This window comes from Cydia strobilella, chromosome 13 (assembly GCF_947568885.1).
Source record: "Cydia strobilella chromosome 13, ilCydStro3.1, whole genome shotgun sequence".
NCBI lineage: Eukaryota > Metazoa > Arthropoda > Insecta > Lepidoptera > Tortricidae > Cydia > Cydia strobilella.
In genome coordinates this window covers 13,094,817-13,110,413 of record NC_086053.1, presented here as the reverse complement: position 1 = coordinate 13,110,413, position 15,597 = coordinate 13,094,817, and the positions used below count along the sequence as shown (strand labels likewise).

Here is a 15,597-nt window from a genome sequence, read left to right as displayed (position 1 = left end):
CTTGCCTATCTCGTACATTGACTATATCTTTCATTATTTCTAGCCTGTTCTAGCACGTTATGTACTGAACTGTTTCCTCTCCTCGACTACTTCGGCTTTCCTTTTCTACATTACTATCTACTTCTCTTACTTTTACTATTTTTGTCTTACTATTACTATCTTTGCTAAGCTGTCACTATGATTATAGTTATGACATACTTAAATTTAACTTTTTACTCTTAAATCATTTAAGTTTCCTTCATTTATACTTCTTCTTTCCTAGAATATTAGTTTTATATCAGACTATTTCTTATATTTTCTTCTATGTTTACTTTCTTCTATCTTACTGCTTCTATTTTTACGATACCTATTAAATTTACTTTATCTTACCTTATTTATTTCCTTTAATATATCACTATTGTTTAAAAGTCTTGTTTAATGACTTATATAGTTCGTTATCTAAAAGTGAACATTTCCCTTTTTCTTCATCTTAATTTCCTTCAAGAGTCCAAATTATTAATTTTTGGTCTTTTTCATTTCTCCTCTTTACTTGTTCTTATTCTATATTCATTCTTGTTCTTACTAGCTTGGTACGCCTTAGAAAAAAGTTGAAGTCTGTCACCTAGTATTGTCATTTTTATGATGTTGTTATTTTTTATTAAAAGTTGTTGTTGTTATATAAACGTCTTATTTTTTTTCCTTTTTAAGCAGGAACCTTAAATAATCCTTGACTGATTCAAATCATAATATGCATGGAATGGATAGGTAAGTATAAGTATAGTCTGTCAAACAACTTTGTCAAAAGAAAAGGCGCGAAATTCAAATTTTCTATGGGACGATAACCCTTCGCCCTAGATCTTTTAAATTTGTCGCTTTTTTCTACTGACAGAAATGGCTTGCCATCACACCTATCGCCATCGTTAATTGTAATTTAGTATTGCTAATACACACAATTAGTACGCAATATTAATAAAACCGCACGTTCTGAAGTTTTGCATTTTATTTTCATACAGTTAACATATATTTTCGTACAATGATATTTAAAATAGATTTTTTTTGACCTCGTTAACAGTACACGGTTATAGAATAGGTACCTACTAACAAGTTTAGAATCTACAGTAGGTTGCTATGTACTTACAGGTACAACACCCATTCAATACATATACTAACAGTTAAATCGTTAAGAGCCGAAGAAATTTAAGCTTCAGAACTGAATGTAGAGTCGAGTTAATTCGAGAAATTGTTGATACACTGAAATACAGCAAGCTAGCTGCTGCTGTATTATTGAAACAAACTATCTTATCATTAGTTTAAGTTTACCAAAAGTACAATTGTTTGAGTAAACTAAATTGACAAACTGAACTTTTAGACTTATGTATCAAATAGAACACGATACATTCGATCAAGTTAAACTTTATTAAAAACCTTCGCAGTATTACTTACTGATGGTATTACAGTTGCAACAGTTTATTTACTCGACTGTACAAGAGAAACACAACTCGGTCGTCCTGACTAAACCGCGACCTCGCGCATTACAAGAAATTCAATATAATTTACAAGAAGATTTGAACATTCTCAATCGCATTGACATATAGCCAAGTTGTTTGGCACAAGTTGATGAACACTAGTTTTTTATAACTTATCTGCTAGAACATTAAACATTAATACACTCAGGAAAAAAGTTGAATTTCTGTTCATCATTATGTATATTTTTGGAAGTGAATACTTATCAAGCTTTTCTTACACTTCAGTTTTCTTCGGCTGTTCATATATAATTGTTACATATTGTACATTATTTACTATATATGAATCTGCAAATAATAAGCACCTTAAGCAAAACACAACCATTACTTTGGTAAAATTGTATAAATACTATTTAAATATTCCAGTTGAGCGGCCCGAATTGCGCATTTAGTACCAGCTTATTAAAATACGACTAGTTATCTATTGTGCGTTGAACACAAACAATACTCATTGTTAACTTATAAATTAACTTTTAAGAAAATAAAACAGCTTAGATCGTAAGGTACATAGGGGCTATTGTGTTTCGATTACCACACTATCTCTTTCGCCCCGTTTAACAAAAATAAACGTACCTAATAATAAGATTAACAATTAAACAATGACTAGAAAGTTTCCAAAACAACGCAATTTATCTCATTTTACATCTTCGCCATCGGAAGTTGCAAAAGTCGCCCTAGTTCCCACACAATAAGAACTTCAACAAATAACGACACAAGTGAAGTGCAGATGTATTCTTGAAACCTACAGTTGGGTGGTCTTACGGTTCAATTAAGGAATTTAATTTCAGCACCATTTCGTACCTTGTCACAGTGACAATAGTATGAGATCCCTAGGGACTTTCATAGTGTCACTTTGCCAAGGTATGAATTGGTACGGAAATTGAATTATTTGACTGTAGGTATTTTGGCATGCGCAATTATCTATATGCATCATGACTAGATGATTGTTGATAAATCACGCTGTCAATTTATCTTATTTTTATGAGGTAAGAAATGTATGAGACCACCGACAGTTTGTTTCAAGTCAAGAATACATCAGTTAATTCAATAAATGCTCTACCTCTCTAAGGATCTTTTACATACCGATATGCTCACGACATATCAACTTCTACTAATTCCAATACTAAACCACCCGTAACAGCACTATTTATACTTAAAAAACACAATTAAAGGAAGAAAATATTTAGTCATTTATAGCTCTGACCCAAACAACGATCAAGTCATTTTATACGATCAGGTTATACACGGCATATAGCATAATACTAAAGAAAACGTGACCAAAGGCTCCAGTACGGCTCATGACTTCGGAAGACGCGGGATCGTATCCTAATTCGGAGACCTCTAAGTGTTCGTCTCCTTTCTTTTGGTGTAATAAGACAATGTTGACTACTAGTAAAAGTTTACAAATGTCAATGAACTTTGAACTGTATTTTAAGCGCATTAACGTTCAAAACAGCATAGCTGTACAGGTGGTGCTTACCAGATCGTCCTACAAGATCCTACTATCCTAATAAGACACTTTCACACAATCACATCGTGTTTCCATTACGTTCCGTTTCAATTCCACACAATAGGACACATGAGCGATGAGACATGAGAGACATCATTCAGACCTTGACAATACAGGGTGGCTCGGGAGACGTGACCGAAACAAATCGTACCAGGTTCGTACTAAGAACCTTAAATAAGTGTGGAGTGCTAGCCAAAAAAACATGACGTTAATTATGAGTTTATGACAATGCCTCACTTTGTCAAGTCAAAATCGGTGCATAGTTAGCTTGGTCCGACTTCATTGTTTTGCTTACAAGATAGTATGATTCTCTCTGTCTATGTTTGAAATGAGACAGTCATTTGACAAACTATAAACATTAAAGTCAGAGTTAGTTATCAACAATCTTTGCTAGATGCTTAAAAAGAGAATATTATTTTGATTATACCTCCTCCAGTACCACCCTGTATGTCCATTCAAGCATACACTCTTAGAGTGAGATCTTTTAAGTTATTTCCAATAGACTAACGCCTTAAATATTGTCGACAGATATGTACAGTTTGGTACTAGAACTTCAAAGTCGACAGTTTTGTCATTTATAATACTTTTCATTAATTATCTACTAAAAATAATACGTATAAGTTTATAATGTTGATAGATAAGGTAATAAAGGATATCCATACAAATACATATATAAAGTTTGTACTTAATTATATAATATTGATTGTGCATGTATTTAAGTATTTGAGTTTTTAAGGGGTGTAATGTATATGTTACATATAATTTACACTATACATTAAATACACATGTAAACAGCTAAGTCCAAACAATACACATATAAGAATACATATACACATCGCTTTGTCTGCTTACTGTTATGTTATGGTAAAAAGCAAAGCAATACAATATCCGAAAAGGTACGAGAACGATATAGGTAAAAAGCAAAATATACGTGGACGAAAAATTTTTTTTAAAGACATCATTAAACAGCTCAGAAAATACGGTTTGTATGCGTGATAAATATTAAAATAATAACCACAGAAGGATTATCAATAAATCCTTACCTATTAAAAATCAATTTTTTACTATATTTATTGGAGTAAACGTAACATGTATTCCTCAATATTTTTAGTAAGATTATAGAGCACCATAATTTAGAAAAGTGTGAGCAATTTCTTATATTTTTTTATTACAATATAGTGCATTTGTAGCCAGTTTGTTTGAAAAGTATTATCTACCTGACAATGACAACTTATAAAACTAGTAAAATATTAAATTAAATTTCCCCGCCCCCGCACTGCACTGAGAGTTCTATATCGGCAAAATATTTTTTTTAGTTATTTGTCAAACTTCTAGAATTCCGTTTTGCCTCCATTTTATTTTTTTAGGCAGGCAGTTTCGTAGGCAGGTGTGATTTGGATTTAAAACTAAATATTCATATTTAAATGAGAATTGACAACAATGGAAGCGTCTTCATGAGATTTCGTAGAAATTCTATAAACATTATTCATTTTGTAAAAAGTGAAAAAATTGTTAGTGAAAATACCTTTCTTTACCATTTGAAACCCTAAGTCAGTTACACGTAGACTCCGTTATGTCTTTATGAAAATACTCTCGGTAAAATCCCTGTTACCTTTATATCCACAAAATATATAGGAAAGAGACCGAAGCTAGACACTGCGGCATATATTTATACACATATACTATGCATATAATTAGCCTACGTCCTTATATTGAACACGTAATTACAAACCATTGTCAACTTGCTACGTTTAAGAATAGGGTAATGCTGTATTTCATATCGGTACTTCTACTTCCTACAATTATATTGCTACATATACAACATCCATGTTAAAATATATGAATAACGCCATAAATATTTATAACAGGAAACTCGAATGACTATTGGCCACTTACATTGCGAGTCTTAAAAGAAACTTATAAAAGTTTTTTTTGAATCAATTTTAGTCAAACATAAAGTTTAGTTTCTTAGAGATTTGAATAGAATAATTAGGCCTTGGTGGAAAATATAAAAGTTCCCAATGTCTTAAATACCTACAGAATGACGTGTAGTATAATAATAAAATGTATTTTTGTACTGAGTATGTGAAATGGATTCTTCACCCGTCATTCAAGGTACAAAGCTGAACTACATTATCTTATATTGACATTGATTTTTAATACACTCTTTGATATAATTACAAAAGTTTACATTTACATAAAATACATGACACAACACGAAACGCCGCCATTCTCACAAAGATTAGCAGCTAATATTATACTCACTCTGAAGTTCACAAAATTTTAATACTGATTTTAGAAGAGACATTCAAATGTAGGAAAGGCTTGTTTTTAGTTATATGACTTACTGCTACAATTATTAGATACACCGAAATCGATCATGAGATCATAATGAGATCTAAGAAAAAATGTTTTTTTTTTTATTCCGAACCTCGTTTAAAACATTTCCAAGTCCATGTACCTATTATTTTAGAAGGCCGGATCTAGGCCGGACTCAATACTAAGTACACAATAGCAACTTCAATACACAACCAATCTTTCCGAGTCAAAGTTATAATTCGAAACTGTATCAATATCCAAACATACCGGTCAAAATCATAACTTCTTTTGCTTTGCCGTAGTCGGGTAAAAATCCTACTAGTAGAGGCAAATATTCCCTATACTCGATTCTTGTAGTAGTAGTTATATATAATCTCGGGATTGAGTCCACTAAAGCTCTTACTGTTCCTTCACGTTGGTACCGGTACCTTTCATAATAGTCGTTCCTCACTTCAAACCACGCTTGGCTAGGTAAAGGTAATCCCCAAGCAAATACGTCATTACAAAAATTTCTCCTTAGTTTCATGGCAATAGAGTTCATATTCGAACAAACGTATAATTTCCAAGCATTGGAAAGTACCCAAAGTACCCGGCTTAACCGTAAACCAGGGTGAGGTATCTACACATAACTATGCCCGGCTTGACTTGATCGTGCCCCTACCAAAATCCTCCATACTGTTTCCACTTAATCCAAGCGGTAACGCCTGCGCTTTTCTTGAAAGCAATAATCCCATTTTTTTCTTCTTTTCTAAGTAACATAATTTCCAAACTCACCTGTAAGCTTTGGGTAAGTCCGGACAACATGCCAGGGGCAACAACAACACACCTAGTTAGCCCAAGCCATGACGACCTTGCTGAAGGGCACGAAGAGCGCCGTGTGTCCGGCCGCCGCGAGGAAGTAGCGGCGGCCGCGGTGGGTGCCGTCGTTGTTGGGTAGCCCCGGGCACGACGCCAGCGCCAGCTCCGCGCCCACCACCACGCCGCTTGTGGCCGCAGTGCCGCCCGCGATGCCCACGTAACTACATACGAATAAGAGTTCAAATATAACATTTAAAACTTTCGCGGTTTGAACACATATTAAATCACATTTACAAACGGGTCTATCGCGAATTTATTTTGTTGCCTTTATTTACCGACGTTTCGACACAGGTTTCACTGGTCGAAACGTCGGTAAATAAAGGTAACAAAATAAATTCGCGATAGACCCGTTTGTAAATGTGATTTAATAAGAGTTAAAATGTCATTACGTCGCGGCAGAACGAACCATTTTACATTCAATAATACGTTTGAAATGCAAAATGACTCCGCATTGTGACCACTAGCGCCCTCAAACTTGTAAAATAATAACGCGTCAATTGCATAAAAATCCAAGAGGAAGCGATTAATGAAATATTTTTATTTAAAAAAAAACCTTGACTAAAGCGATAATTAAACCAGACTCGTTAAAATTATTCATAGTATTGTTCATTTACGCGCACACAAGTCGAAAAAGTAGAGGCAATAGAAATAAGCAAATGCTAAATTATTATGAAAGTGCCAAAATGTGGTGATCGGAAGGTGACTTACAAGGTCAATCTAGAATCTAGTGGATACCGTGCCCGTGACATATACTATCGTCGACGAAACTAACCGACCATTCGTATACCACTGGTCAGTTGAGTGTGGTGCTGATAGCTTATCGCACGCGGCCAACGGCAATGCTGCCTTTTTTAAACCTTATTACAAGGAGATAAGGTCTACCAGAGATTAGATCATTGTTAGCTTACCGGACGCGGCCTACGGCGATGCGGCCGTGAGGGGCGATGAGTTTGACGGTGTGGCCGAGGCGCAGTTGACGCGGTTCAGCTGGTACATATGGCTGGCCCACTGCGCTTTGTGCGCGATCGTCTGTCGATAAAACAGTTACCGTATAGTTTTTATTTGCGAAAATTGTACGACATAATATGTGGCACAAAATTGATTAATCCATCTACCACCCCAACATAAATATGTTTGGGTAGTAAATGGGTGACACTCGCTACTATGAATTTGTGTCTTGGTAACGCTTTAAAACTATGGTTTTATAGGGTTAAAATTTACCAAACACGCATTTATTTATTAAGTACGTGGTTGTTATAATATCTTTCAATATGACGTATTTTGTTATCTCCTAATTCATGACTATATACTAACGATCCGTGGAGGTAGAGCGCAGATTGTCGATGGAGCGTCGAATATACGTCTCAGCCTCTTCTAGTAGTTCGTCAGTGTCGTCACGTCGCACATCTGGTAACGAGCCGCGCCACAACCGACAGCCCACTGTAAATAATAAAACCAAAATATTCATGTAAACATTGAACAAAAACTAGTTTAAAGACCAAAGCTCTCCAACCGAAGCTAAGTCAAATTTAAGTTCACTGTACGGTTACTAGCTCTCGCCATCATCATAAGTGTAGATACCGGGTCGAATTGACCCCATCGAGCAGTGTTATTTTTATAAAGTGGGGCATCTATCCAGAAATTACCTTTAATATTGTTATACAAGGCAGGAAAATGGCCACGAGTGTAAGCACTCGTCACAATTTTCATGAATTTTCGCATTAACTCAGATTTCGATACATTATTATAATAAAGCCTGCATTAAGCTTTCGGACGCCAATGACGGATATATCGGCACCGCAAGTCCAACGTCAAAAACGGATTAATCTGTCACAGACTACAGAGCAACATAGACCTACGTGCATGTGCATAAAGTTCAATTTCAGTTTTGACACTTCGGTGACGTGGCGTCCGAGTGACAGCTTTTGTGTTTGACACGGCGTCGAAAAGGTTAAACCATAAACGAAGGAAAAGATAAGTTTACCTTTGGAAGACGGTGTGTAGTGCGGCAGGCGGTCGTAGCTCCGGTCCATACTGGTACTAGGAGAGCGTGAGGAACGCGCCAGGAACTTGGAGTAGCTGCCAACATGTGGATATCTTATTAATTCGGTGTTAAGGCGGTTCCCTGAGCCAGAAGGCGAAAAATCTCCTTATATGATCATATTTTTGTAAGAGACGTTGATATTCGTAGACGTGGTTTTTTTTTCCACGTCTACGAATATATTTATATGTTATATATCTATATGTAGTTCTTGATTACATTATCTTTAATAACACAGCTTCCGATACACGAATTATGACACTTCTCTCGATACAATTAATTCCCAAAGACCCGAGTCCTACTCGCACTTGTCCGGTTTTTGTTCATAGTGTCACATAATAAAAAACCTCTAACGTTATTTATTAGGTATGTGACACTATAAACAAAAACCGGACAAGTGCCAGTAGGACTCGCCCACCGTGGGTTCCGTACTTTTTAGTATTTGATGTTATAGCGGCAACAGAAATACATCATCTGTGTAAATGTCAACTGTCTAGCTATCACGGTTCATGAGATACAGCCTGGTGACAGACGGACAGCGGAGTCTTTGTAATAGGGTCCCGTTTTTACCTTTTGGGTACGGAACCCTAAAAAAAAGAAGAAAAAGCAATCTTAACTTAAATAGTAATTTTACCGCTTTCGAATTTCGATATAAGGCAAAGTTTTTAAATTAAATAAAATTCGAAACGTCGGGATGAATTATAAATTCAATATACGCGATATAATCCGTTTTCATAGTTTTATTTCATAAATAAAAATCGACAAAATTCGATCAAAATTGACACTTGGCGCGCATGGTCTTTCCGTCTTTCTTTACATATTGTTTGTGACATACGACCTCAATCGAAGCTTAAACTCACTTAGAGGGCTCAGAGGGGATGGACTCCAAGTCCATGGAGGCGCGGAGCCCGAGCGCCCACACCGGGTCCGCGGACCGGGACAGCTCCGGGACCATCGACGTGAAACCTGAAACCAACCCCGCATTGTACATATCATCTCATGGATCACAAAATATAAATTTGTGATATGAACGAAAGCTTGAAGAAATGATTTTATTTTTGACCGAGCGAAAGCGAAGGTCTCCCTTTCAGCTTGGGCAAAAATTCATCGGTCTTATTTATGTCGCATTTTTAGCATAGTTACAAGTTTTACAAAGTAAGGAATTTTGTCAGTATAAATATTGCTCATATGACTATGAGTCGCGAGTCCGGTACGGTGAATACCGGGTCCAATAGTGTAGGGAGACGTTTTTTTATTATTAACCACAAAGTGAAGGCAATCGTGGAAATATTCATCGCAAACGGGTCAGCCGCGGTTTTTCAACCCTATTCGCAACTTCGAGCAACTTCGGGCAAACAGAACGCGTATGTCTTAAAGGCCTCAGGCGCCGCATGCCTCGGAGCCAGCACGGAGCGTCAATATGGCATTATGGACTGATATCCTCTAACGAGCCAACTTTGTTAGTGAAAAACAATTGTATGTCAGATCGAAGATCGTATTTTCAAATTCGGAGTCTTTATTACTGACGAAGTTGGCTTGCCAAGTATATCTGTCAACAGATCAAGTTGGAGTGAATATTTTTTTTTTTAAGTAAATAAAATATTTATTTAGTAATTAAATCATACAAAAAGGTAATCCGCCACATGCTTCGTCAAAACACAAACGAAATCTGCACAAACCTCGTCCTGACCTTATTCTACAGTTGGAGTTATCTTACCAATGTCACTAAGTAGCACACGTGTGTCTTCAGAAGGCGCGGGTACGGCGAGTTTCGGGGCCGGCACGGTGAGCCGCCGGAACGGCGCGGAGCGGGTTGGCAACGTCGGCATTATGGATCTTGATGGTAGGGTTATCTAAGGGCAACAAGTTAAGATATGTTATGCTTTATTTATTCAGTCTCATGCCTCCTACAATATCGGCGATAATCGTTGATAGTATCATCGTTTGCGGCGATATCTATTGTCGAGTAGGAGTACTGAGAGTTCCGCTACTTGACGCTATATGTAGACTACGAAAATAATAGTCGTTTTGGTAACAAAAATGATGTATGGAGTGAGCACTCTATGTCTTCTTAATTCTCTTTGGCGCAACGCAACTCAGCGGATGGTGGGGGAGCATACGCGCACACTGGTCACTCCTTTTGAAAGAAGATACCGCGGCGGAAGATTGGGAGGGATTCTCCCCGGTCAGTGTGCGCTGCGCAGAGGAAATCTTTTCTGATGATCTCCGCTACCATCCGCCGGTTTGCGCAGGCCTTCATGTCACAGCCACAAATTTGACATCCAAAATAAATATGGGGGGCCGGAACTGAGGCCTAATCTTTGGTTGTGACTTTTATTAATTTCATTTCATATTGTCATAATTCATAATATGTTTTGGGGTAGTTTTGGTCTATACCAAATTTATGGGCATTATTTTTTAAATGCAGAAAGAAATTGTGACGATAGCATTTGACATGAAAACTTAGCGCGGTCCGATTCTAAGTACTACTCGAAGCTCCGCTCCACCGCAGCGGTAGGACAATACTCTCTGGAAACGCTTAACAGTTAAGGGTTTCGAATGTTTCAGTTACTGAACTTGGGTGGACCTTACGTGTTTACAATAGGTAGGTGTAGGATCGGTTAACAGGGTGTACGGTACCTTATTAGCCAGGTACTGGTCGGAGCTCCACCGGGGCGGCAGCGCGCACACGTCGGTCTGCGCGCCCGACTCGCGACGCGGGGCGCCCGCCGCCGCCGCGTCCCGCAGCACGGGGCGCGCGCCCCCGCCCCCGCCCCCGCCCCGACCCAGCGCGCCCGCCTTGAGGGGCCCGCGGGGCAGCCGGTAGCCTGCCGGTCTGAGGAAGAAACAAAATATATACAAAACGTATAAGGCATAAGGTTGTCAGGAATTATGCAAAATTGAACCCTATCGCTTTGTAATAAAGTTCAAAATCAGATGGGAAATATAGTCCCTATGCCTTAGCCTTAAAGAATCATCGCGATAGAATCTCCTCATTTAGAGAGAATTATTCTCAACACGGATAGGCTCTTTAGGCTGTTTTATTTACACATACAATGACAGAAGCTAACGTATGTTAGAATTTCGAAATTGAACGCAGGGTTGCGACGATTTTCAATTGTACATCGTTACCCTGCATTAAAAAGCAGTACAATAATTTTAGTAAGTGATATATCCGAGGGATCTGACGAGGAAAATTTTAAACAGAAGTATCTTCTCAATAGTAGTAGTAGTAGTAGAGGCCATATCTTCCGTCACAAGTTTCGCGCGGCGCACCACATCTTTTATTTCCTTGTAATTTGTAAACCTATAGAGTATAGATAGACAAACTAACAATCACGAAACACCCCAATAAAATAAATAAGAGCGAGCTCTACGTATAGTGAATTGTTCTTAGTTTTAATGTAATTTGACCGAAGTGTATGTCACTCCCCTTTATAATGGTGGCGTTTTTATATGTCTACAAAAAAATTGTGAATCAAAACAAAAACTGTAAACTTACCTGTATTGAAACGGATTAGGACAAGTATTCCTCCTCACATTGCTATATAAATCATCTTCCGAAGTTCCGCACTTCGAGATATCCCTCTCAGCGAACACAGAAAATCTATGCCCAAAGTGGCTAGTCTTGTGAAAACTGTCCACACTTTCATCTCTATGGAGTATATCCATACTTGAGCCCAGTTCGAAGCTTGAGGACTTGGTATTGTCAAAGCTTAGGCCTCTGTTGTATTCGCAAGTCAGACTGTCGACGCTGTCTAGTCTCCTAGTACTTGTGTTTGGGCTGCGTTTGTAAAGGGTATTATCTGAGCGGTTATCGCAGCTCTTTAAAATCCCTCTACCGGGTAGATCTAAACTCCCTTTGCTGTTGAAGGCGACGTGACGTATCTCTTTATCATTAGGAAGCGATACTCTTTTAACTCTCAAGCTTGAGTCAGCTATGACCCCCTGTAGAGCGATATTCTCTTGGTTCTCGTTTTCTGCGTTTTCAGTGGTCTCTCCTGGTTGGAAGTCGGGGTCTAGCGTGTGGAATTTGATAAGGACGGGAGTGGAGTGTGTCGTGGAGGCCGATGGAGGCCATTGGTCGGTCTCGCGGATGGATACTAGGTCCTCCTGTGAATAAAAATAAGATTAGTTATCTGGGCAAGGTCGCCATGCATCATCGACAGTTATAATATGATTGGCCATTTGTAATCCTTATTGCAATGACTTAAGGTGTACATTTGTGTATATGGATTTCTGAAAAATATTACCACAATAATGCTACGATTTTTCAGAACAAAATTATTATGGTGTTACATACTTTCATATGTCCATGTAATGTAATATGTAGTGTGTATGTGTTTCCTCTTATTGTCTTTAATAAGCTTTTTCACGTGTGTTACACCATTCAATCCCGCGGTTGTGGTCTACAGTGCTTGTTTGCCACCGTATTAGTATTAGAAGTTATAAGCCTAAGGGATAGTGGTTCGATTTGTAGCTGGCCCCGAACGGCTAATCCTTTGTCTATTGTTAAGTAAAACCGCATGTGCAGCCAGCCATTGGCGTACAATTCTAATTGGCACCTGCTAACGCTCAAAAATCCAGTGTAAGTGCGCTCTCCGATAGCACGCCTTTGTTACGCATCTCGATGACATATTTTAGACTGGTTCGACTCGCCGGCACTCAGTAACCGTAGAGGGACCACACAAGAAATCGCAAATTATTTTTCTGTTTGTTCATTTTGAACCTTATTGCAATCTCCATAGAGTGGTAATTCAATAACCGGTTAAAACGGCCCAACTATTTTTTTATGCAGGTAAGTAGCACGTGCGGTTTCACTTACAATAGACAAACAGATCCCCTAGGGGCCCGCTTAAAAGCTACCGACTAAGATACGAGATAAGAAACTTTACCTGCAAATTACTCATATCTTTAGACTCGTCGGTAGTAAATATGAGTTCTATATCGTCGACCTCCTCTGACTCGTTGCCGCTCGCGTTCTCCGTCTCTTTCTCATCGCCACGCGGGTCTATAGGCGTGATCGCGCCCTCGCTGAACACGGAGTTGTCGCCTTCGGAGAGAGACCTGAAAAGAAGTGATGTCACCTACACACACGTAGAGAGACATATAGACATATGGTCGCCGACCTCCTGGACGGAGATGGCATGTGAAGAAGAAGAAGAAGTACTACGTAGTGACTGTTTATTTTCGAAACTATTAATTGGATTATCACCATTCTTCATTAGAATCGGTTTAGTAATTTTTAAGGCATGAAATAGATCACTCTTTAGCAATAATACTGCCTATTATGCCACCTCTAGTTTTGGAGAACAAGTAAAACATAAACTAGAAATTAAATTACCTTCAAATAAATGAATCAATATTAGAATAAAAATTAAATTAATTATTCATTTATTTTCAGGCATGGCCCATAGAAGTGCATCGAATAACATGCATGATTCAACTTTAGGAACAAATGAAATTATTTTATAAAACATTTAGATTTGTGTTTTTTAAGTAATCACACTACTATATATATTATTAAAGAAGAATTTATTACAGTTTATAATGCATGATTAATTTGTTTGAAGTTAAGTTAAGAAGATATAGAAGTATTTATGTAACTAGAAGTAGTTCATATTCCATATTTACCTCAAACTCAAATTATCAACGTCCAAATTCAGCGTGTCCTTCCTCCGGCTCCGTTCCACATGCTCCTTCACCACCAAGTTCTCCTCCGAGGTAATACGGACCTGCACATCAAACTTATCTGTCTTCTTGGCATCACCATCATTCGGCACAGCCATCTTCACACTCTCACACACCGTATTCACCCTACTCGCCTTAATATGCTCCGTATCCTCAAAATGCTCTTTACGGTCTTCGTAATGGAAGGTAGCTTCAGGATCTCCCTTCTCTGTATCTTTATCTTTCTTATCTTCAACAGTAGATCCACTTTCAGATGTGGTACTTGAAAATTCCGCACCTTCTTTTAATGTACGCACTTTAATTCGAACATCGAATTTGGATAAGAGTTCTAGTTTTGTTTGGAAAGTAGGCTGACTGTCTTTAGATTGTTCATTGTAGCTAGTTAGGCTCACTGATTCCTGCACTTGTGAGGGTTGCTCTTCTACAGATGACCCTTCTTTCTCTGACTCTTGCTCACCAATTGGTGAATGTTTCTCAGAATATTCAGCACATTTTTCTTCTCCCCAAAAGTCTGGCTCTTTACAGGTATCTGAAGAAATTAATTCCTCTTCCCCATATTCAGGATCAGGTTCTAGAGTCTCTATGGTACTGTTTATTTCACTATTCACAGTTTTAATCACCACTTCACTTCCACTATAATCATCTACATTTTGAGAATGAGGACTGTAGGTCACTTCAAGTTTCACTCTTTGAGAACCCAAGTCCTCCGGACCAGAGTCTATAATTTTACGTCTTAAGATGTGATTTTCCAATGTCAGCTTCTCTATAACATCAGCATACTCTATGCAACGAGAGTGCTGCTCGTATTTGTGTTTGAGCTCCTTCAGTTCGTTCTTAGATATTTCTAAAGCTGTTCGTAGAGATACCACAGTTTGGTGCAGGGCCCTCACAGTGTCCAGGTGCACCGCCCCGGCCGGGACTGCCTCCAGCCTGCCGCTATCCATTCCTTAATGCCCACCGTCACTCCAGCCGACAACATCCCATACATGACTACAGCTATTCTTCCAAACACTTCAGTTTACAAGCTCCGAAGCCTCCATCGCCCCGCCGATATTATCAGACCTATAATAAACAAACAAAACAAATAATAACTTCACAATAGTATTCATTTAACTGTCACGAAATCGCACTTTAAAATTACTTACGATTGACCAAATTTCCCGTTCGACAGTGCGACCATCAGCGACGATTCACGACGCATTTTTAGATGCTTATCGTGTCTCGTACTGGTTCCGAGATCCACCAACGTACCAAGGCACAAGTGGGGCATGCAATCGATAAAACAACTCGACCCAGGCAGAGCTAATTAAGCTTTCAAAGCCGTCAAAAGTTAGTTCGGCGCGGCGCACAGGTGGTACGGACAGCTGATAAGGCTTCAACACGTAAGGTTGTAATTAAGCCGGGATATTATCTTTAAATCGCTTCTTCAAGGTTGTATGATATACCTATAATAATTATAAGATACTTGAAAAATCTCTTGGCTGAGTCCTTGTAAACAGATCAATAATTCAATTTACTGTTCGCGGGCGCAAATGAGAGATAGTATTATGGTCGTTCTTTGTCTAGCGCTGTCATTTTGACAACCATCTTCTGTTTAGGGCTGTAAAACCTTGTGCTTAAACAGTTTAAAGATACCATTAACAAACAGTGATCAATTTGGAACTGTATTTTACTAG

The 15,597-nt window shown here is 38.3% G+C and overlaps 1 pseudogene; it reads right to left on the bottom strand.

The window, feature by feature from the left end:
* Positions 1 to 967: 967 nt before the first annotated feature.
* On the bottom strand, positions 968 to 15,453 carry LOC134746847 (uncharacterized; annotated as a pseudogene).
* Between the last annotated feature and the right edge of the window lie 144 nt (positions 15,454 to 15,597).